Source organism: Meles meles, chromosome 12 (genome assembly GCF_922984935.1).
Source record: "Meles meles chromosome 12, mMelMel3.1 paternal haplotype, whole genome shotgun sequence".
Lineage (NCBI taxonomy): Eukaryota > Metazoa > Chordata > Mammalia > Carnivora > Mustelidae > Meles > Meles meles.
The window spans coordinates 3,009,861-3,032,668 of record NC_060077.1 but is presented as its reverse complement, the minus strand read 5'-3'; the positions used below and the strand labels follow the sequence as shown (position 1 = coordinate 3,032,668).

The window sequence follows — 22,808 nt, the reverse complement described above, 5'->3', positions numbered from 1 at the left end:
GATCACAAGTAGGCAGAGAGGTAGGCAGAGAGAGAGAGAGGAGGAGGAAGCAGGTTCCCTGCTGAGCAGAGAGCCCGATGCGGGACTCGATCCCAGGACCCTGAGATCATGACCTGAGCTGAAGGCAGAGACTTTAACCCACTGAGCCACCCAGGTGCCCCCGTCCACCGAATTTTAAGGTCAAATCTGGTTGACAGCTCATCATCCCCGATGGGCCCTAATATCACCCCTGCCCATAGATGCACAATGCTCCTCCATCAAGAGCTGAACTCTACTGCTTTTCCCTTTGAGTCTGGGCTGGGCTGGTGATGTGTTGTGACCAACGAAGTGTGGCAGAAGTGATGCTTGCCAACCCAAGCCTAGATCTCAGGAGGCCTGGCAGCTTTGGCTCTCACTCTCCCAGAGCCCTGAGCCCCCGGGGAGAGACGTCCGGGCAGCGGTGCCATGTGGGGAGAGGCAGCACGCGTCCCCGCAGGACATGCGGCCATCTTAAAGAGCCCCGCTCCAGTCAAGCTCCCGGCTGATCACAGCCCATGAGTGACCCGACAGAGACCCCATGGAATGAACATGGGCCATCCCTGCGGAACTCAGCCCAGCTACAGAATGGTGAATAAAGAAGTCCTTTGAAGCCATTTCACATTTTGGAGTGATCCAAATCACAGATAAATAACTGAAACAGATCCATGTCTGCCGTGGCTCATGAGTGAGGAGTGTGGAGCTCTATCCCTGGACTAGACAATGTCAAGGTCGATGTCAGTTCTATTCATTGTCAATTCAAGATTTGTCTTGGGCCTACTAGATACGAAGGTTCCTGACTGAGGGGGGATTAATCCATCGGAGAGAAAGCAGGACCCCGCTAGGACTCAACAAATCCGGTGGGCCCTCTTGAGTTGTTCCAGCAGGCAACACAGAGAGGGTGGCACAATTAGGAGCAGAGCCAGAAACAGAAAGAGAAACTCAAAAAGACACAGACTTGGAGGAAACTGAGCCCCATGGGTAGAACAGCAGGACAGGGAGCTGCAGGGTCTTGCAGCGGAAGGGGTGAGATGGCCCCTCCCTGGAGCCACGTCAGAGCCTGAGAAACTTCTAGTTGAACACAAGCCTGGCTGGGCATCTGGTACCCCACCCCCAACTTAAGCATGAGTTGGCATACACATTCCCAACAATGAACCCTCTTTCTTTGAGGGTACCCACAGCCCAAGAGCCAGGCTAGCCCTTCCCACCGCCCCCCCCCCCCCCCAGCACAGGGCAGAAAGAGAAGGGTTCTCCGTCTAGAAAACACCAGGGCCGGACGTAGAGGCCCAACCACGAGGAGGATCACTAGTTCATGTTGAGTCCTTTACCAGGTTCCAGAAACCACGCTCCACACCAGACGTGGGCACCTTCACTTCTTCCTAACCACCACTCTGACTTACAGCTTGGCATCCCATTTCACAGATGAGAAACTTACTGGCTCAGAGCCACAGGGTTTGTAAGTAGTGGAGCTGGAATTTGAATCCAGGATGAATGATGCCAAAGCGCAGAGCCTCGGTCAGGCTTGATGGTCACCCATACACCCCAGTACAGCCTCGTGGGTGGTTCACACCCACATCTGTTCTGACTGGTCAGTGCCTCACTGAGCCAGCTGTCACTGCAGCAGCGGCCACCTGAACTCTCCGTTTCCCAATTCAGGAAAAGACCCAGAACAGTGTTCGAGATGTCCCCCACTGTGGTGGGCAGAATAAGACGCCGTGTCTTCACCCCTGGAGCCCGACAATATGCTACCTGACGTGTTAAAAGGGGACTTCGCAGCTGGGATTGAGTCAAGGGTCTTGAGAATCGGGAGATTATCCCAAATTATCCAGGTGGGCCCAGTGTCCTCACACAGGTCCTTATCAATGAAAGAGGGGGCCAGGAGAGTCAGAGCGACCCCATGTAAGAAAGACTCAACCCACTGCCACTGGCTTTGGAGATGGAGAAACGGACTGTGGATCCAGCAGCCTTTTGAGGCTGGAGAAGGTGGGGGTGGTGTAGATTCTCCCCCAGAGCCTCTGAAAGGAGCCCAGTCCTGCCAACACCTGGCTTCCAGCCCAGTGCTACCTGTTCGGGCCTTCTGACCTCCATAACCTTCAGCTGAGACATGGGTGTGGTTTCGAGCCACTATGCCTGTGGTGTTTGTTACAGCAGCAGTGACGAACTCCTACACTGGCTCCCTGAGCTCTTCCTCTCTTACTCAGGAGTTCATAGATGCCGACAACCGTTCCAACAAATCCAGGTAACGAGGGATGGGTGCGTGTTGAACGTCCCCCTGTCTTTCATTGCTACCCTGATCATTTCCTGAGCGCTGCAGACGGGCTCTCCACAACGTTGAGACAGCAAGTACCTGAGGCTTGAGAGGTAATGGGCTGCCCCGAGCTCACCCATGTGGCTGGTGCCAAACCCAGCTCTCCTGTCCTTCTGGGCCCAGGCTCCCAGAGGAAAACCTGAAGATGCTAGCCATGGTCTCTTGCCCCAGTTGCCTTACCCAACCATCTCCTTGCATAAGAGCTGTCCCCAGGGCTGGGATCAGAGGATCCGAGTCATGAACCTCAAGAAAGCAGAACCGATTCTGACATGTTGCTTCCATAGCCGCTGACTCCCCCTGCTGAGTCAGCTGCTAGTACTTCCAAGCTTGCAGAGTGGCTATTGGGGAGGGGGTGAAACAAGGCCTGAGCCTCCCCACTCCCCCCAGCCCAGGGCTTCTCCAAGGGGCAAAGCATGAAGCCAGGAGATGCGCCCAAATGACCTTTTCCCACCTGGGGACCCAAGATCATGAGGTGCCAGACTCCCATAGGGACCCAGGTGTGCAAAGGCAAGTTTCCATGCCTGCTTTCCTAGTAAACAAGAGAAATGTCCTCATTAAGCTGACTGTGCACCATGCTGTGCTTTATGTATATTAACTCACGTGATCCCTAATGATGCCATGAAGGAGGTGTTTAGAGTACACCCGCCTTACAGAGGAGGACACAGAGGTGACAGGACGTTAGGGAGCAGAGATCGGCTCTAAACTCTAGAGCAAGTGGCTGTGGATTCTGTGACCACTTGTTCTTCCCTTCTTGGATGGCACCGGGTAGAATGACCGCCTCTCCCTTCCACCCAGCCGGGCAAGAAATTCTACTTTCTGGATCCTCTTGTGCCCATCACTGCAAAACTACAGAATTTCCAAAAGAGAAGTAAGTTAAGGGGTTTCCTAATTTTGCCTAAAACCAGCCTGTCCTGATGACCATCCATAGGCGGCACAAAGTGACTATCAACCCAGAGGGTGCCTTCCCTGCATCCCAGGCCTGGCCAAGGGAACAAGGATGCGTTCTGGACTGAGAACTAGGAGCCCAGGTCCTACTCCCACCAAGTGACCTCGGGAATGTCACTGAACCAATCAGGGCCTCACCTTCCTCCTGTCTAAAGTGGGGGGCAAACATAACCAGCCTGCAGCCCCTCCAAAGTTCCACTGAGGCAGGAAGAGTCCTGTCTTTTTCCTCGTTCTGCGTTGAGGGGTGTCAGACACATAGTAGGTACTAATAAATGTTTGTTGGGTGAATAAATAAAAGTCAGTTGTTACTGATTTGCCTCCGTCTCACCCCCGAAGGGCCTTCAGACCAGAGATTGGGCCCGATTCATTTGAGGTTCTCACATTGGTCCAGCTTCTACTTCTCCATAGGCTCATTCACGCAAGAAATTGTTCCCACCATCCACTATGTGCGTGGCCCACTTGAGGCCTCAGTCCCACCCAGACACCCTCAGTCCGTGTCCTCACACACCATCCCCTTCCCTTTTTTCTGGTAATTGGCTGTGACACTTAGATACACTGAGCTCCCTCAGGCCAGGACAACCACCCAGCTCCCTTATGACCAGCCAGCACAGACCATGCTCCTTATACTTCCACTTCCTCATGCCCAGCCCAGGGGGATGCAGCCCAAGGAAACCCCCTATCCTAACCACATACATGCACATGGGAGCACGCACACACATGCACACATACGGGCTTGCACACACACATCCAACATGCGATGTCACCTCAGGACAGGACTAGGATTATCTGAGTCCAAATCCCAGCTCTTTTGCTTATGAGGTTTGTGACCTTAGGCAAGTCCCTTTACCTCTATGATCCTCAATCTCTTCATCTCTAAAATGGGGATGATAATCATGGAGCCTTTCCGGGTCAGTCTGTAGGGCGATACTGGATATGAAAGCCTTGGGCTCAGGAAGTGTGCTGTGCCCAATAGAATTGTTATGTTTATTCCAGGAGGGAAAGTGAATAGTAGGTGCCTAAGTTCCAGGGAAATCCAAGTTGACGTGTCTGGACCATGGGCATTTACTCAGTATATCTGATGATGGGGATTATCTTCAGTATAGGAAAGTGTTTGTGGGTCCAACATCACCTTGTTAGCACCATGTTAGTGAACATCTAGACTGAAAATCAGAGCATGGGAGACACCCAAAGATACCGCATTTGTGGCAGAGACAACTAGCTGTCCACAAAAATCCATCCTCCCCTTCCACAGCATATGGCAGACACTGGGATAGAACCACCCGGCCAAGAACTCCATTTCCCAGCCTCCTTTGTGACTACACTGGTCATATGACTAGTTCTCCCATATGGCAGATGGCAGTGAAGAAGTAAATGTGCCACACACCTCCATGCTTTCTTTCATCAGGGGTGATGTCCAAGGGGACAGTAGGGACATGCAGGCAAGAGGACCTCCCCCCACGCAGAAACACCTGCCTTCTCATAAACTTCTGTTTTGTCTGAGCTGTTATACCTGTTTGGGACTATTTGTTACTGCAGCTACTACCTGACTAATACAACCTTCAACCTCCTTGTTCGCACATGAGATGATTATGGCCATGGAGTGAAAACACCTTGACTAAGATCATGTAGCAAATTCTGCAAAGCTCCAGAATTTTGGTCTCTGATCAGTCTGGAATAGAGGTGCCATTTTCAACCTGTCCCATGGAGCTCCAAGACTGAGGTTCCATGAACAAGGCCTGGAGTCCTCCACCTCTGTTTCAACCAGAATAACGTGCCTTGTATCTGCATTCCAAGTGCCGTCCTCCCTATGTCTTCATTGCAGGAAAGAGTTCTGTTTCTTAAAATAATTCCAAAGCCTACACACTGGGTGCCGGCTAGCACGCTCCGACTGTCTATGGTGCTACAAGATAAAGTTTCACTTCTGCACCAGGCCTCCTGGCCTCAACTGCTGACACAGGACAGACACACAGGCTCACAGAAGTGCGTAGATATTTGCTTAGAAAGGGAAAAAAAATTCAACCTCAGTGTGCAATAAACAACCCAGAAACCTGGACAAAAGGCAAAGAGAAAAGATGTTCACATCCTCTAGCTCAGCAGCCCTCAAGTTTTGGGGCACATCCGAATCATCTGGGAAAACTGGTGCGGCGTGCAGACTCCCACGTCTCGCCCTTGGAGACTCTGATTGCCCAAACTGAAGCTTTAGGAGATATCCACGATTATTCGGCATGAATGATCGTTCCGATGCCAGCATTCCCACGACCACAATTTGAGAAGCCCCAAGTCTACTTTGTAGCTTTGAAAGTGGCAGTCATTATGGGCAGTAATAACCATGCTCGTGCAGGGTACCTCAGAGTGAGCGAAACAGGCTTTGAGGGATTTTTGGTAACCTGATGGGAATCTGAGCATTAATACTCCACTGGTAAAGAAATTAATAATAATTTCTATTTGGCTAGGCTGGGTGTTGAAAGTATGGACAGCAGGTGTGGTGTAGAAATGATCATAGACTCCTGGCTAACGTTGCTAGAGCTCCCTATGACACGACGAGCCCTCTGCTAATTGTTCGGTGTGTATGATCTCATGCAGTCTTTATGATATCCCCGTCTTGAAGGTGAGGAGACAGGTGACTTGTTCCCTGTCACTCAGCTGGTAGGGGGCAGATGGGGCTCAAACTTACCCAAGCAAACTAATGCTGCAGCCACAATGTTCTAGTGCCTTTTGTGGAGGTCTAACATCAGAACCCCTCCCCAGGGCTCAGTCTCCTCATCTGTAAAATGGGCATGTTAATAATACCTTTATCATGCAGCCACGGTGAGGATTCAAGAAAAGCATGGCAGTAAAGTGGTTTGCCAACTGGGAGGATTTAATTAAGGAAATACCTGAGGGATGAGACTTTGTCCGACCCTCCAGTCCCATTTTACAGATGGCAAAACTGAGGCCTAATTACTTTACTTATTCAAGAACATTTACCGAGCACCCACTGAGGATATAGAGAGGAGTGTAAGTATCCCAAGTCTGGCCTCAAGGAGCCCCAGGCCAGCAGGAGAGACAGATGAGACTAGGCACGGAGAGAGGGACCTCCCGGAAAGGGTCAAGCCAAAGAGAGGAGTGACTTGCCCAAAGTCAAGTTTACCTATTCCCTGAAGTTTTGGCAGAGTCCAGAGAAAGTCCTTGGTACCAAGAGAGAATTCTTCCTGTGGGCTTCTCAGTGCCTGACACCCCACCATCTGAGCATCCCTGGTTTAAGTTAAGCCTTCTTTCTTGAGAAGATGCCAAAGCATCCCTCCTCCCACCATTGGAGATTGGAGGAAGGAAGAGAGACAGCGAGAACCATGGGTAAGATCGCTCTTTGAAAGGAAGTAGGGGCTGCCAAAAGGGAGGGCGGGGATCAGGCCTCTTACTAGAAAAAGAAGACAGACCCCAAACCTGACTCCCTCCTCGCTGGCCTATCAGAACCACAGGCTGGTCTGAGGGATCAGACTTGTAGCGAGCAGTGGTTACTGAATTATGATATGTTGTTCATAACTTTGCTCAAGGCTAGACTTTCCGGCGTACTCATTTCAACATAGCACAGCGCCCAAGAGCCAGCCGGAGCAGAGGGGAGGGCAGGTGTGTTCAACAGGTAGCACAGCCAAAGGGTTCCCATCCTCCATATACAAAGAACTCTTAAAAATCAGCCAAAGAGGGGCGCCTGGGTGGCTCAGTGGGTTAAGCCTCTGCCTTCGGCTCAGGTCGTGATCTCAGGGTCCTGGGATCGAGCCCCGCATCGGGCTCTCTGCTCAGCGGGGAGCCTGCTTCCCCCTCTCTCTCTGCCTGCCTCTCTGCCTACTTGTGATCTCTCTCTCTGTGTCAAATAAATAAAATCTTAAAAAAAAAATCAGCCAAAGATAAGCACACTGACAGAAAAAACATGGGAGCGGACTTGAACCGTAGACTCGGAAAAGAAAAATGGACAAGCAGCTTGCAGGGGTTGATCAGTGTTAATAAAGAAATGTAGAGGGAAGCGGTCAGAAGCTTCACAAACCTTAAGAACAGGCACATCTTTGGCTCAGGGATTTGGCCTCTGGAAAAGTATCTAGAGGCCAGACAGGCAAAGATGATGTACACGAGGAGTACCGCTTGTAATCATGGAAAAAGGAAACAAAAAAAAAAAAAAAAAAAAAAGAAGGAAGCAACCACGATGAGAAGCGGTTACCTAAATCCCAAGACAGCCTTTCCGTGCAGCTGTTAGAATGCATCCTGGAGGAATACAGACGGGAATGCACAGTCCCCTGTGCAAGACAAGGGAGGTTGCCAAATCAGATGCTGGACACGTGCGCGAGCCCACACCTACATACTTAGCTGTGTCCGCACCATCTCAAGATGAATTAGTGAGTGAGCAAGTGTGGGAGCGACGGAGAGAGCTCTCTGAAGGGCCACCTCTGGGTGAGGCCCTCCTTCGGAGTCTCCGTACGGAGGCAGGGGGCTGTGCCAATGACACCGGCTTTGTTCCAATATCAACCTCCCCTCAGTGCCCCCTCCCCACCCCGCCATCCCCAGCTTGCTGTCTTGCCGCTCTGAGCCACTGCCTTCCCCTCTCTGGGCCCTGGTTCACTCACCTGTAAAATGAGGACACCTGTGAGAGGGAAACACCTGCCGCGTAGCCGTGAGCATTGGAGTCATGAAGGAAAACACAGAACTCGCCGTTTTTAAAAATAGGGTGACCCTGCTGTTTTTTTACAATTAGCATGCATGACTTCGGAAATCTGAAAAATCGGGTTTTCATTTTGACCAACGTTAAATGCTAAGCAGAACCACAGGCCTCCTCTCTCTACGACTCTCCCCCTTGCTGGCCCCTCCAGACAGTGTCAAAGGCAAGCGGGCTACCTTGTAGTTGGTCTCCGCCTAGGTCTTCCCAAGGGTTCCCCTGGACTTCAGGCCACTGGAGGCCGTGTAGGGGACCCGTGTGGTCCAACTTCTTTCTCTCGGCCACAGGATGCTCCCCCGCCCAGCCCAAAACAGCCTCAGCACTCAGGAGGCTCTCCGGGAGACCTCGTGCTGTCCCAAGCTCCTCGCTAGCCTGAATGGGACAGAACTCTGCCAGAGAAACAGCTGGAGGGAGGAGAGAGCGAGAGAGAGTGAGAGAGAGAGAGGGAGGGGCAGGAAACGGGGCTGGCGGAGGGCGGGGGCGGCCAGCTGCGTGGAGTGGGGGCCTCCAGAGGAGGCTGGCGAGCATGCCAGCCGGGACCGGGATTGTGGGTGTGTTTGGGTGGCTGGTGGCAAGGCCCACTGGGGATGACCCACCCCTCTGGCGGCCGAATCCCAGCTAGGAGCTATGCCCACCATCGGAGTGCAAACCAGGAGCACATGTGAGCCCCAGGCAGCTATGGGAAGGGCAGCCGCTCCCTGTAAGGGCCTCGGGAGCTGCCGGATATCCCACCAGCCTGGGCCAGCTCTCTCCACTGGAATGCCCTTCCTGGCCCCCTAGTTGTGCTCCCCTTTCCTTATTTTAATTTAATTTATGATTATTTTTTTTTTTTGCAAATTAAAACAGCAATGGGTTTGGCTTTTTTTTTTTTTAGAGTCAAATGAACAAAGATTAAAATGTTTCATAATGTCTGGTTTTAGTAAATGTCACCAGGAAGCAAAAAATCTGCATAGTTGCAATATACCTTGATAGACCATTTCTGGAGAGCTGTCTGACAAAACACATCAAAACCTTTAACTACGTTCAGGCCCTGTGTTGTTTAAATGTAAATCCTGCTTTCATCCCAAGCCCTGCTCCCCAGAGAGAAACATCATTAACACTTCGGTATGAACCCACACACACATATTTATGCTACATCGAGATGGAACATGGCTCAGTCATACTCCGCGTGCCCAACCGGAAACTCCTTCATTCAGCGATAGGGAGTGTCTGTGTGTGTGTGTGTGTGTGTACACCTTACCCTGTTAATTATTTCACTGAATTGATGCACTGGTTTGTTTATTTATTTCTTTATTTCTTTATTTAACTTTTTTTCCCCTCCTAATGGATGCAGTTTACTACTTACATAGGTTCATTGAATTGACACTTTCTGGGTGACTGGTTAGGTTCTTTTCAACTCTTTGACTATAATAAATGCCCCACTTCGCACTTGTCCGATTATTTTCTTATCCAAAATTCCTACGAACATACGTTTTATTATTCAGAGGGGCGCCTTCATCTGTTTCAGGCCCCAACTTAGGGACCACCTCCCCAGAAGCCTTCCCCCGCCACAGGGGGGCCTGCTCTCGGCTCCCCGGTGTTCCCCTACAACCACAGCGGCAGGGGCGTCCCTTCGCTCCCAGTCTCTGTCTCCCTTACCCTGGAAACTCAGCTGGGGAAGCAGCTGTATTCCGTCCGGCCCCAGCGCGAAGCACAGCGCGAAGCACGGTGCTGGCTCCCTGCCGGCGTGATTGCATCACCAGCAGAATAAACACGAGAGTGCACCCAGACAGGGTGCGGGCCGGCCACTCGCTCCTTCAGTCTCAGGAGGTACTTTTTCCGCTAAGGCGGTGCTATTTCTGCCCTTGTGGTACCAACGAGGAAATGGGGACCCAGAAAGGTTAAGTCACTTGCCGTGGGCCACACAGCCCATAGGCGGGAGAGTTGGGATTCCACCCAGACTGTCCGGCCCTTGGCCTCCAGACTGATAAACTAACAGAGGGGCCCACTGTGTGCATGGTCCCGCCCTGGGGCTGGGGGTGGGGGTTCCCACGGAATGGGTCTCACGACTCTCCCACCATTCCGGAGGACGTGCAGTTCACCTGTTCTACAGTTGAGGACGCTGGGGCTGTGGGGACTTGTTCTTTGGCCGAGGGCACCCAGATGGGGCTGGCAGACAGAGGCCCGGCTGAACCCAGGTCTGGCTCATTCCAAAGCTAAGGCTGCCAAAACTAACTTCTGTAGAAAGGAAAAGAGAAGGGGAGGAGGGTGGGGAGGGAAGAAGGTGAGAGAGAGAGAGGAGAGAGGGAGGGAGGGGGAGAGATGGAGTAGGAAAGAGAGAGAGAAGGGTGGGGGAAGACGGGAGAAGGGCAAATGGAGAGAGGATGGAAGAGAGGTCTCTTGCTCTTTTTTTTTTTAAGATTTTATTTATTTATTTGATAGAGAGAGGGATCACAAGTAGGCAGGCAGAGAGAGAGGGGGAAGCAGGCTCCCTGCTGAGCAGAGAGCCCAATGGGGGGCTTGATCCCAGAACCCTGGGATCATGACCCCAGCTGAAGACAGAGGTTTTAACCCACTGAGTCACTCAGGAGCCCCTCTGGCTCTTCTTTAGACCTAAGGAATTGGGTGGTTGTGGGAACATGTCCTTCACCATCTGACCAGCCTTAGAACCTCTCCTTCCTCTCCCCACCAACCTCAACTGTTAGTTCAGTGAAACTGACGCTTAGAAACTATCGTCTCTTTCATTTCCTAGATACTAACTGGAAGCACAAAGGGGTTAAGTCACTGTTCAAGATCACACAGCTCCCTAGAGTCAGAAGTCAGACTCAGCCTGAATCTAACCCCCTCTCCTCCCTGCGCTGCCAGGCTTGCCCGGGGGACCAAGAGCGTCTCATCCACGCCCTTACTGTACAGCTGGGAACACTAGACCCAAAGAAGGTAGGGACGTCCCAGGTCACAGCCCCAGAGCATCCTGGTCCAAAGGTGAGGCTATTTCCACAATGCGACAGCAGCCTGAGCACTGGGTACAGCACCATCTAAAAGTCTGTCATTAACAGAGACCAGGGGTTCTCAAAACATGGGTTCTGGACCCACTGCCGCCTTGCTGGGGAGCTTGCTAGAAATTCAAGCTCTCGAGCCAGGTCTGTCCACAGACCTTGGGAACCAGGACCTCTGCAGGGGGGACCCAGGGAGCTGTGTGTTCAAAAGTCACCAGGGGATTCTGACGCTCACTCAAGTTCGACAACCACTGATACGGACATTTCCACAAGGAATAAATCCTAGACCCTGGAACAAGTTACCTTGTGAGAGTCCATGGTCAAGAGCTGGGGCCTCTGACATTAGACAGAGCAGATGGGGCCGAATCCCTGTTTCCACCACGGTGAGCTGTGTGAGGCAAGTCCTCCCACCTCTCTGAGCCAGTTTCTTTAATCTGCTGGGGACTGAGGGGGACTGGAGTAAGGAGAGGAAAGAGAAGAGGGAGGAGGGGGAGGGAGGAGGAAGTACAGGAGGGAGAAGAGACGGAGTTGGGGGAAGGGGAAGAAATAAAGGGGGAGGGGAAGAGCAGGGAGAGAGGAGGAGGGGGAAGACAGAGGAGGGGAGAAGGGGAGGGGAGGAGGAAGTGGAGGAGATGAGGAGGTGGGAGGGGAGAAGGGAGAGGAGGAGGGAGAGGAGACAGGGAGGTAACCTCTGAGGAAGATCTGGCACACTCAGGATATCCTGGAAGGGGAGCCTAGCCGGGGAATTCAGCGTCTAGATGGATTTATGGGAATTTCCTCTTCCTCCTTCACTGGATGTTGGATCCTGTTAACTCGGGTCTCTTGGAGCCCCACGCCCACCCCACCCCGAGTCTCCAAAGCCAACCCAAGGCTGTAATGAGGTCTGGGGTTATTGGCTGGGCCATCTAAGAGAGTGAGGGGCCTGGATGCCCAAAATAAGGGTCAGCGCCACAGCCCCACCTGGGCCCACAGGGAGGAACAGCAAGGGTCCTGCTGCCCGCACCAGTCAGAAGCCACAGGTCTTGGGTCACCACGCTGAATGTGGCTGAGAAGTCTGGCTTTTTCTTCCTTGGAATAAAAAGGGTTGTGGATGGGGTGGGGGAGTTGTTTGTTGTTGTTGTTTTCAAATAAGATTCTGAAACCCGAGGCCAACCATTGGGGTACTGAGACCCGCAAGATAGGTGGTGGCAGAGAAGACTCTGTTTATTCCCTCAGAAGTGCTGTGTAGTTCCAAGATGGCCGATCGAGCTTTCTCTTCTACCTAAATCTAGTTGGTTGGCTCGGGAATCCTAGAGCTCTGTGTTAAAGAAAATCTGCGGCCACATCCAGATGGGGCTGGAAAGAGCACAGTGACCCATGAGCAATGCCCACCTTGGACCTAAAGGAGGGGCTTTGCCTCTCTCATCCCACTCAGTCCTCCAACAAAAGTCCATCCGTTGGCCTAGGGGGCTGGGGGGCCGGGGCCAGCTCTGCTCCATCCTGTCCCATGGATTGGCCAACCCTAGTGTAGATAAACTCATACCTTAACTCCCACACCCCTTGGTATCTCTTTCTGGGGGATTTTTAGTGCTCACTGATATCCAACACTCTAGTTAAATCAAATGGCTTCCTTGTTCTCCCTGATTACCAGTTGCGAAACTAGGTTTACCAGAGAGACTCTCAAACCACAGGAAGCCGGGGAAGATACTTTCTGTGACATGAAGGGTTCCCTATAAACCCACACTGTGCTTACTTCAGACTTTGCTTAAGATGTGGACAGACCGCACTGGAATGGGAGCTCTGTCTCAGCCGCTGACTGGCTGTGTGGCCTTGGGCAAGTCATTTTTCATCTCTGCTTCGTTCAGTGCTTGTGGGATTAAGTTGTGGATGTGATGAAACTGTGCCTTTTGAGATGGGGAGATTATCCTGGATTATCCAGGGGAGCCCAGGGTAATTCGAGGGTCCTCAGAAGGGGAAGGCAAGGAATCAAAGGGGGGAGAAGGCAGTAGGATGAGGAAGGAAGCAGACAGCTCAGTGATGTGGCCACGAGCCTAGGAAGACAAGCAGCCTCCACCCCTGGAAGACACAAGGAGCGGCTTCTCCCTGAAGCCTCCAGCAGGAACCCTACAGACCACATCCTGGCGTTAGCCCCTTCAGACTCATTTTGGACTTCCCAGCTCCAGAACTGAGGGAGTGCAAATACGTACTGTTTTAAGCCACAATGTTCGTGGTAATTTGTAGGAGGACATTAACACAAGGGCTGTTCTAGAGACCAGAACACTGACTTTGGCGGCAGACTGTTCTGGGTTCGAGTCCCTGCTTCACCTGCTAGCTGTGTGACCTTGCACAATTTTCCTAACTTCTCTGAGTCTCAGAGAGAGACTTTCTTTCTCCTCTGCACACAGGACTAATGAAAGACCTACCTCAGACTGTTGCTGGAAAGATGAAAGGAGTTGATACATACAACGGGCCCAGAACATTCTGGCGCACAGCATTCAATGAATGTCAGATCACTTTCCTGTCCTACCGGGCATTAAAAGGCTGGCATTGCGGGCACCTGGGTGGCTCAGTGGGTTAAGCCTCTGCCTTTGGCTCAGGTCATGATCTCAGGGTCCTAGGATCAAGTCCTGCATCGGGCTCTCTGCTTGGTGGGGAACCTGCTTCCTCCTCTCTCTGTCTGCCTCTCTGCCTACTTGTGATCTCTGTCAAATAAATAAATAAAATCTTAAAAAAAAAAAAAAAAGGCTGGCATTGACCAATGCAGGCCCTCTAACCATCCCTGGGACACTACTAGAACCACTGACCTGATGTTTCATTTTGTTCAAGGCCACACCACTGCTCAACAACATTCCATGGCTCCCTAGTACCTAACCTCATCTCCCAAGAAGGAAAAAATGAAAGGGCTGGCAAAGCTGAAAGAGGACTGGAGGACCCAAACCTTCCCACGTTGATTGAAATGTCACTTTCTCTGCACTCCCAAGAGAGGTCAGTGTCCGTCCCACACTGTAGCACCGACCTCATTTGTAATGCCACGGTCATTTGTATTGTGAGTATACCATCCGTCCGTATCCACACATGAAGCTCCAGGGGCTGGGACTCTGCTAGGCCCATAGTACCTGTTCTATAAATATTTGTTAAATGAATGAGCAGATGGACGACCAGCCTTCTCGGACCAGCTGGGCCACGTTCCCAAAGACTTCTTCCCGACGGACAAGTTCTGGCTCTTCACCACGGGGAGGCCTACGGGGTTACCAAGATGGGAGAGTGGAACGCTGTGCCAAGCGTCATCAGACATTGGTAACTCCCGCAGCCAAAAATGTTATTGGGAACATGATGTCTGTCTGTGCGGTATGTGTTCAGGTAATGGTAGGTCCTGTAGATGGGGCTCGGGGAAGGGAGGAGGGAGGATTCCTCAGGCTCCTGGACATCATCTGAGGCAGAGGGAAAGAGCACAGACGTGAGAAGCTGACTTTCGGGAACTGAGAAGGAGGAGGAGGTAGGAGGGTGCCGAGAGCTCAGCCGATTTTGTCTGCTTGGCAAGAATCCAGCCCTGGGCTCCGGCCCGGGCTGGGAAGGGTTAATGGCACTGAGAGGGAGTGTTGAGGGGTGTGTGTGACCAGGAGTGAGGAAGCCCTAACAGGGGAGGGGCTTCCTGGCGCAGGTGGGGTGGGGGTGGATGAGGCCCATTTCCCCCCTGTGAGCAGGAGCCTGCCCACCCAGCCCAGCTCCTCCCAGTGGGACAGAGAGATTTGCAGGGGTGAAGGGAGACCACCCTGGATGCCTGAGAGGAGTGGGGGCACCAGCAGGGTTGCTCCTCGTTGCTTCAGGATGGGGATGGGAGGAGCTGGGAGCATGTTTGAGGCCCCTTCTCAAACCCAAGCTGGCTGTTCCCCAGGCCTGGGAAACCTTCCATGTTCCAGGCAGTAGAACAGAGGCTCAGAGAGGGTTAGCAGCTGCTCAAAGCCACACAGCAAGTCCTAAACAGACAGTTCTTCAGTTTCCAGAGAACTCCTCCCTTCCTGCTAAACAGACAGACACACACACACACACACACACACACATGCACACACATACACGCACACACACATACACGCACACACACACATTTAGTGGCCTCGCCCTACCCACCTCTCCAGCTGCATGGCTCACCCCTTCCCTTCCTTCTGCTCTGACCCTATCCATCATGTGGTTTCAAATCTCTGCGCCTGTGCTAGAGCTGTCTCTCTGCCAGAAATACCCTGTCTGGCCACCCTGCCTCCAGCCACAGCAACCTGTTCATCTTTCAAATGCAGACGTCCTCTCCTCTGGTCGGCCTTCCAGGGCCACCCCGCCTCTTCCCTCCTACTGGGAAGGCTGACCTGCCAGGAGGGTCTGTATCTGGCCAACACATTCATCCTTTCTCAAATCACACTGCCTCTTCCTTTGATCAGGTACACATCTGTCTCCACCCTTGGACTGCTGTTGTACCTGCTACCAGCTCTGGGCCTGACCCACACTGGAAATTTTTGATGAATTAAGCCAGCCTTCACACCTGTACCTCCCTTCTCAGGATCAGCTGTTACTGTGGACTCCTGGAAACAGATCAGAAGCACCAAAGCCATTGCATTTTAGGGCAGTTCAGCCTAATGGTTGAGAACACAGACTTCTTTTTCTTGGGTTAGGCATCTGCCTTTGGCTCAGGTCATGATCTCAGGGTCCTGGGATGGAGCCCTGCTTCGGGCTCTCTGCTCAGTGGGGAGACTGCTTCCTCCTCTCTCTCTGCCTCCCTGCTTGTGATCTCTCTCTCTCTGTCAAATAAATAACTAAAATCTTAAAAAGAAGAAGAAGAACAACAACAACAGCAACACAGACTTCTGCATCTGTCTTCAGCTCAGGTCATGATCCCGGGGTCCTGGGATAGAGCCCTGTGTTGGGCTCCCTGCTCGGCAGGGAGTCTGCTTCTCCCTCTCCCTCTGCCCATTTTTCATGGCTCGTGCATGCTCTCTCTCTCTCTTAAATAAATAAATAAAATCTTAAAAAAAAAAAAAAGAACACAGACTTTCGAGATCAGAAGAACCTGGGTTTGATGCCAGCCCTGCCATTTTCTTGCTGTGTGACCTGGAGTAAGATACTTGCCCTCTCTGGGCCTTTCTTACCCTTCCGCAAAATGAAGATGCTAATTTCAACCTTGCAGAGCTGCTTTGCAGGATTCTCTGAGATGATGCATGTGTGTTTATGACAAAGGCTCAGAGTCAGCGCTTAATACACAGTGTTGCCATAGCTCGGTGGGTCATTTCTCAAAGCCCATCACCCCCCACCCTGTCTCCTGGCTCTGGCCCTGCATCAGTCACCAAAGTCCCTGTTCTAGCTGCGTTGTTAACAAGGAGTAAGTTAAGCCACACTAACCAGTTGCCCTGATGGGCATCCAAGCTCTGCCACCCCTGGGCTGTGTGACTTCAAGAAAGCGACTTCACTTCTCTGAGTCCCCGTTTCTTCCTCTGTAACATGAGGATAGTAATAGTACCTGCCTGGCAGGGTATTGTCGGATTAGCATGCGTGCTGGTAAAGCTCGGAGAGCAGCAGCTGGCGAGTGCTGAGTGCTGGCTTGCAAGGCGGCTGCAGGAAGACGCGAATTCGCCATCTGGGCCACTTCTTCCACCGCCCTCTTTCTCCTCCCACTGCCCACCTCGCGCTCCTGCTCCCCCCGCCAGTTTACAACCAGGGTCTTGGCTTCTTTAGTCTCCGCTGTTAGAAAAATAATAGGCCTCCAAGATCAGTGGACTCAATCTTTAGATTCCATGGCCACAGGTCTCTAGCTTCCTTCTTAGAAGACGCCTTTCTTCCAGAAGGATCTGTAGAGATCCCCAAATAAAGGCATATGAAAAAGCGCCTGCTCAGCTAGAGAGAAGGGGGGGAGCGGGGGGGGGGCACAGAGCCACACCCCTTAAGCCCCTGCTGCCCCTCCAGGCTTTGCAAGCTTCCCATCAATCCACAGACGACTCCTCGCCCACCATCACCACCACCTGCGATGGGAGGGGGAACTTTTTCTTTTTTCATTTTGTTACCATTTTAAACTCACAGACAGGCAGCAACAATAGGACAAGGAACTCCTTGCACCTTGACCCAAAGTCACTGATTTTTTTTTTTTTTTTTTTTTTTTGCTATCTTGTTCCATTTGCTCTAACATCCTCGTCCTCCCCGTCCCCCTTCCTTTCTGCTCACTTCTTCCTAAACTGCTCCCATTTTGCACACAGGAAAACTGAGGCCCAGGACCTGAAGTCCACAAGCTCGTCAAAGGTGTCTGGAGATATGCGGAACCTGAAATCGCAAGCAAACCGACGCCAGGACCCCGAAAGGCAGCTAAAAACTCAACATTAATAAATGTCTGGTGAACGATCTACAGTACGCTAGTGAGTCAGCTGCTAGTCCACAGCGCCCGTGTGCTTAGAAATAGAAAAGCCCAAACCACAAGAACACGCTGAATAATTTATTCTTCAAAAAAAACACAAAAACAAACCCTGATTGTATGAATTCTTTTAAAACCTTTTCAGATATTTTTATAAGATGGGATCTGGAGGGACATTTTGAGGTTTGCCACGATGTGTGGGGTGGGGGTCCCCAAAACGTCAGGGATCCCAGAGCCTTCAAAGCCTTTACGACAATCTCTCTTGGCGCCAAAGCTCCTTGAATCTCCCTCAGATCGGGCACAAGATGGAGATTTTTCCATGTATTTTTATAAGGAGGCTGTATGTACCTTTTTATGTGGGTCATAAAAAAAATGTAGAAAATTTCAAAAACACGGAGCAACACAAGAAGTTCGTCATAGCAACAGAGCTGCCTCTCCTATTTTTGAAAAGTGAGCTGCTCCCTCCTCCCCTTAGTACAGAAAGTTTATTTTCCTACCAGGGCCTCTGACTCAGGGGCAAGCCCAGAACTCAGTCAGCTGCCCCTGAGGAGAGAAAGGGGGGGGGGTCATGGCCCCAGGCGAGGGCGGGTGACGCCCAAGGGTCCCAGGCTGCAGATCCCCCTCAACTGACATGTCCTCCAGGCACCCTGGTGCCCCCTGGCGTTTCTGATCACCACCCGGGCCACCCATTCTGTGCTCCTCCACACATTCCCCTTCTACCGGCCTCTTCAGAACAGCCCCACCTTACAGGAGCCCAGCTGGGGCGCTCAGACCAGCTCTGTAACTATCTAACCAGCCGGTAAACCCCAGCTAAACAAGACTCTCTCCTAGGACCACGCCATGACCCAGGGGCTAAAGGGGTAAACAACAGACAAATGGGGGGCCAGAAGTCTGACCCAGGCCTGCTTTCTAATTGGGGACGTCCTATCGGATGATAAAAGGGACATTACTGCGGCCCATGGGGTTCAACATGGCAACTGGAGGTGGCTGTGGGGGGGCAGCGGAGTGGGGGGGGATGTGAGAGCACAGTGTGGGTTTGAATCCTGCCTCACCAGCTACCAGCTATGTGACTTAAGGCAAGCGCCTTAACCTCTCTGTGCCTCGGCTCCCTCTCATGGGTATTATTAGTAACTGTGAGTTGTGGTGGGGATGACTGGTGTTAACTCATATGAGGCACTTCTCATAGTCCCTGGCCCAGAGCAGAATCTTAATAAAGGTTTATCATCATCTCCTAACCCCAGTCCTTCATAACACTTTTGGTGACCACCTTATACAATCAAAGGAATGAAATCAAAATCCAGGTTCCATCAATTACCAGCTGAGTGACCTTGGACAACTTACAAAACGTCATTAATGTCGATTTCTCATCTGTAAAATGGGGATATAATACAAACACATGTAATATAATATAATATAATATAATAATACAAACACATAGCTCAGCTCCTGGCTCATGGTCAGTATTCCTAACTCTGGCTGTTATTATTATGAGGGGTCAGAAAACTATAGCCCGTAAGCCAAATCTGGCCCACTGCTTGTTTTTGTAAGTAAAGTTTTATTGGAACACAGCCATGCCCATTCATTTACGTACTGGCTATGATTGTTTTCTTGCAACAACGGCAGGGCTGAGGAGTTTTGATGAGCTACTGTATGGCTCACAAAGCCGAAAATAGTGACTATCTGGCTGTTTAAGAACAAGTTTCCTGGTTTTTATCATCTTGACCTTTCATGGCAATAATTGCAGTACAGAGACATTTCATCTCTCTCAGGAGACCATACAAATTAAGATTTGCTTTCCAGGAAGCCCTAGCAACCCACAGTTGAGCTCCAATGGTCCCAAAGCTTCCTTAAATGATTGGCGATCCTAGTGTACGGAGAGGGGGTCTGTAGCTTTCCTTGGTTTCCCAGAGGCGCCCGTGGATCCCTGAGAAGTCCACAAGCGCAGGAACGTAAACACTAGAAGAGTTGGCCTGCATCCAAATCCGTGCCCTCCTCTGTTTTCCTGGGCTTGCCAGTTCTCAGACAGTCCTGCTCCAGGGCCCCAAGATGCTGAGGCTTCATTGATGAGCTTTCTCTTTGTGCTACTTTAGCACCCACGCTGAGCAGCTGGCTGCCTCCTGGTGCAGGACGCTTCACATTCCTTTCGTGTGACATGTGTGATGTTGGGGCAAGAGAAAGGCCACGTAGGGAGGCGGGGTGGGGCAAGAGCTTATTGGGAATTCAGCAAAGGAAACCTTTGGATTATTCACCATAGAAAGGTGTCTTCCTGTCTGGTCCTCTCCCTACTTCGGCAGGAGAATTAGGCCTGCCTCCTTGGCCTGATGGGATTCTGGTTGTGGGGTATACAACCCAGCACAGAAAGTTATTTGTAGATCTCCCAGATCCTAAGGATCCCTGTGGCCATGCTCCAGGGTTTCGTCCCATGGTTTCCACTATTCTAGGAGTATTGGTTCCCAAAACCCAAATTGGGCCTTGATGTCACCTAAAAGACCAGGCTGGACTCAGCCAACTGCAGTCCCTGTCTTGACTGGGGTCACCAAGACTGGTGACACCCGGGCACCCAGATGCCATGCCCCCTGCTTTGTCTCTTCAGCTCATTCGCTCTTGTTTCTTCCCAACACAGCTGTCAGGGACGGCCAGAGGACGCACGCTCTGCTGAGATCCAGCAGGCGTCCCCAGGTTAGGCCAGATCAGGCGAGGACAGGACTTCCTCCCCGGATTACAGGCTCTGTGAGGGCTAGGACCAGGCCTATCGGACTTTCTGCTGAAGCTGCGAATCTTCAAACAGCCCACACACAGGAAGTGATGCACAAACGTCAAAGTCTACAAACGCTGCCGTGGGAGGAAGGAAATCCTGTTAGGGGTCGAGCTTCAAGGTGTTACGTAATTGTAACGACACGAACGTAAGAATGGCATCTTTCTTTCATTTATTAGAATGTAACAATGCTTCTGAACTCCTCCCCCCGGCCCCCGCCCTCAGGAAATCCACTGACGGTCTGTGAGGAGGCTGTAAACACGTAACATTATCCGTGTGAGCGCACAAGGTTTTCTAGGGAGGGGGTCCGACGTTTTCATCAGATTTTCAAAAGACTTCCAGAACCTCAAATGGTTTATAAACACGAGACCCCAAATCTGACCCCTAGCTGCGTCCCTAATGCCTGCAACGGTGGATGCGTGATAGGTTCTGGAGAAAGGTGTGCTGGATGAATCGATTACGGAACGACTGTTTGAAACCACAAACTGCCAAGCTGCCTGATGATCAGATTTCCTGGATGGCCAAATCGCCCTCATTTGGGATTTGGGGATAACTCGAATGGATTCTTTTTTTTTGTCAGCAGGGAGTGGTATGTGGATGGTACAAACAAGAATGAGCAGCCACCGACCCTGGAGGGTCTCCACGCCGGCCAGCAGCGGCCTTTCCTGCTGTGGGCTCTGAAACAGCCTCCCCAAGGAACAGCAGGGAGGGGAGGTTTTCTTCTTCCAGACAGCTGTTGTCTGTACCCAGAAGGACCGAAACTGCCTTTCCTGGAAGATATTCTGGGATTCCTTCTACCTGGACTTCCCCTTCATGGACCTTAAAATTCTCTCCCCAGACAAGAACAGTTGAGCCCAGACCCAGCTAGAAATCCCACGCATCCCACAAGTCAGTGATGTTCAGCGACTTCAGTAAAGGTGTTTTCCTTTGTAAATAATAGCAGCAGAGGACACAGTGAACAGGCACTTAAATGCAGTATAGGGGAGGGCATGTGGGGGCAGGAGAGTTTTGGAAAGCAAACAGCCCAAGAGTCGTAAAAGCATTCACACCTTGTGCAGAGTAGTCACACTTCTGAAAGTCTGTCTTACGGAGACCATAAGAATTGTGCACACAGATTTATTTCTACAGATATATAGCTTCGCATGAGGGATAATAGCAAAGAAGCTGAAACAATTCGAGGGTTTAACAACAGGTATTAGGTAAGAAAATCATGGCACGCTCAGATGAAATATTAAATCATATCATAAAATCATTTCTGGAAGACAATCTTGAAACTTCATAAACATTTAAAAACTTTTGTGCTTCAAAGGCTATCATCAAGAAAGTGAAAAGACAACCCACAGAATGGGAGAAAAGATTTGCAAGTCACATATCCGATGAGAGGATTGTGTCTAGAATATAAAAAAGAACTTTTGTAACTCACTATAAAAAAAGCAATTCAATAACTGATTTAAAAGTGGGCAAATGGGGGCACCTGGGTGGCTCAGTGGGTTAAAGCCTCTGCCTTCAGCTCAGCTCATGATTCCAGGGTCCTGGGATCCAGGGTCCCTGCATCAGGCTGTCTGCTCAGCAGGGAGCCTGCTTCCTCCTCTCTCTCTCTGCCTGTCTCTCTGCCTACTTGTGATCTCTGTCTGTCAAATAAGTAAATAAAATCTTAAAAAAAAAAAAAAGCGGGCAAATGATAAAAAAAGAAAAAAGTGGGCAGATGAGGGGCACCTGGGTGGGTCAGCTGGTTAAGGGTCTGACTCTCATTTCCGCTCAGGTCATGATCTCAGGGTCCCAGGATCGAGCTCCATGTTGGGCTCTGCACTCAACAGGGAGGTAGCTTGAGGGTTCTCTCTCCCACTCCCTCTGCCCTTCCCCCTCCTTGTACTCTCTCTCTCTCTCACTCTCTCTCTCAAATAAATAAGTAAATCTTTAAAAAATAAAAATAAAAAAAAATTTTAAAGCAGGCAAATGACCTAAACAGACATTTCTCCAAAGAAGATATACACATGGCCAATAAGCACGTGAAAAGATGCTCAACATTATTAGTCATTAGGGAAATGCAAATCAAAACCACAGTGAGATCCACACTTCACACCCACTAGGACGGCTATAATAGCAAGAGTCGGAGAGGATATGGAGCAATGGGAACCCTCAGACACGGCTGGTGGGAACGTACCATGACGCAGCCATGCTGGAAAAACAGCCTGGCGGTTCCTCAAAAGAAGCAAGCAGAGTTACCATATGACCCAACACTCCGCTCTGAGAACACACCCAAGAGACATGAAAATCTATGTCCACGAGAAAACATATACACCAATGTTCACAGCACCATTACCCATAATGGCCGAGGAGGAGAATAAACAAAATGGGGTACAGTCATGTAACAGATTATTCAGCTATACAAAAGAAAAGAAGGGCGCCTGGGTGGCTCAGTCTGTTCAGTGTCTACCTTTGGCTCAGGTCATGATCTCAGGGTCCTGGGATCGAGTTCTGCATCGGGCTCCTTGCTCAGCAGGGAGCCTGCTTCTCCCTCTTCCTCTGCCCTTCCCCCTGCTTGTGCTCTTTCTCTCTCTCTCTCAAATAAATAAATAAATAAAATCTTGAAAGAAAAGAGGTACTCACGCGCAGTACGATGAGGATGAGTCTCGAAAACGTGATGCTAAGTGAGAGAAGCCAGACACAAAAGACCACATTTTGTTTAATTCCATTTATTTGGGAGATCCAGAAGCAGCAAATCTACAGAGACAGAAAGCAGATTCGTGGTTGTCTGGGGT

General features: G+C 50.9%; 1 protein-coding gene across 4 annotated transcripts in view; it reads right to left on the bottom strand.

The window, feature by feature from the left end:
* CMKLR1 (chemerin chemokine-like receptor 1) overlaps positions 1–11,356 on the bottom strand; it is a 50,348-nt gene extending 38,992 nt beyond the window's left edge. The window contains exons 1-2 of one of the 4 annotated variants that reach the window (XM_046026034.1): positions 8,132–8,339; positions 7,864–8,010 (exon numbers count right to left, since the gene is read on the bottom strand). The gene's annotated coding sequence lies outside the window, so the exon portion shown is untranslated. Of the gene's footprint in view, positions 1–7,863; positions 8,340–11,230 lie in introns of those variants that run through there. The other 3 variants (XM_046026036.1, XM_046026033.1, XM_046026035.1) reach the window with 3 other exon arrangements.
* Positions 11,357–22,808: the final 11,452 nt, after the last annotated feature.